General features: G+C 42.5%; 1 protein-coding gene across 1 annotated transcript in view; it reads left to right on the top strand.

Moving 5' to 3' along the window:
• The window catches only part of LOC103747627 (SMH class II histocompatibility antigen, beta-1 chain), an 11935-nt gene that overhangs the window by 7860 nt on the left and 2742 nt on the right, over positions 1 to 1333 (top strand). The gene's annotated exons all lie outside the window — the stretch shown is intronic.

Below are 1333 nucleotides of genomic sequence, written 5' to 3'. Positions count from 1 at the left end.
TTTCTATATGAAACTGTGTATTTTAATAATGAAATGGAGATCTTTTTTAAAGGTTAAAACCTCATTTAATTTTATGTCTTATAGGGTTTATAATGAGTACAATATTGTATAACTGTAATAATTCAACTGTAAACCTAAAAATTTACAGCCAAATTTGAAAGAGATGCAGCCTACCTCAGGAAACCGTTATTGAATATGTCAACTGTGTTGTAATGGTATGCTTCTTCTAAGTATGTTGTTATTAAATAAATCATTTTTAAAAATTAAAAAAAAAGACCCCCCCAAAAAGGTGACCAAAGTAAACGTTGCCCTCAATCACCCTGAGTGGTGGGAAGCCAGCCATGTGACCGAGGCTGACGGAAACAGTGGGTACTGTCCAGGAAGGCCTCCACGCTCAGGGTGCTGTGTTCCCTGGGATTAGAAACTGGAAAAGAAAGAACTAAATTAAGAACTGAGAAGCTCTGGTGTAGAAATTCCTGGGAACAGGCTTTTCTATGCGAGCAGATGGTTTTTTCCTGGACTCTGGAGGAGAGACAGGCATGATGGGAGATGCTCAGAAACGCCATCATGGGAAGCATGAAGAGCTCATGGGAAGTGGGCAGCAGTGTGGACGTTGACCCTGAGCTGCAGGGGAGATGGATGAGAAAAGAGGGAGAAGAAGGCGAGTCAGAGATGCGAGATTCAGGCAGCATATGCCCTGAAAACCCAGAGTGAAGCTTGGGAATGGATGAGAACTCCTACACATCACACAGAGGGGCCAGAGTGTTGGGTTTGAGGATGTTGTAAATATGGAGATCTTGGGATTTTGTGGGTATGAAGGTACATAAAATATATAGGCTAATTTTATAACTCACTGTCAAACCCCTTTGATATACTTTAAATTATTGTCGTTTGGGGGGTTATGTTTTTGTTTGTCTTTTTGAGAGAGGGTCTCCCTGCAGCCCCAGCTGACCTGGAACTCTCTATGTAGACCAGGCAGGCCTTGAACTCAGAGAGATTCACCTCCCTCCACCTCCCTCTGCTGGAATTAAAGGCCCTGTGCCACCATACCCAGCTTAAATTATTGTTTTAATATTATTAGATAGGAGACCAAAGAATGCTTTCATCTGTATGTGTTCACCTCAAGAAATCATCTGAGTGAATCCTGCATCCTTAATATGACAGAGTGTTGAAAAGGCAGGAGCCTTCACAGCTGGAGAAATGATCTATCAAAGTACTATTAGCATGAGGCTGGAGAGATGGCTCAGCAGTTAAGAACACCAGCTGTTCTTGCAGAAGACCCAAGTTCGAATCCCAGCACCACATGGCAGCTAACAACTGTCCATAACTCCAG

This window comes from Nannospalax galili, unplaced genomic scaffold, assembly GCF_000622305.1.
Source record: "Nannospalax galili isolate Female #2095 unplaced genomic scaffold, S.galili_v1.0 scaffold3450, whole genome shotgun sequence".
Taxonomy (NCBI): domain Eukaryota; kingdom Metazoa; phylum Chordata; class Mammalia; order Rodentia; family Spalacidae; genus Nannospalax; species Nannospalax galili.
Note: the sequence above shows the minus strand (reverse complement) of the source record. Positions and strands in the feature narration are given on the sequence as shown.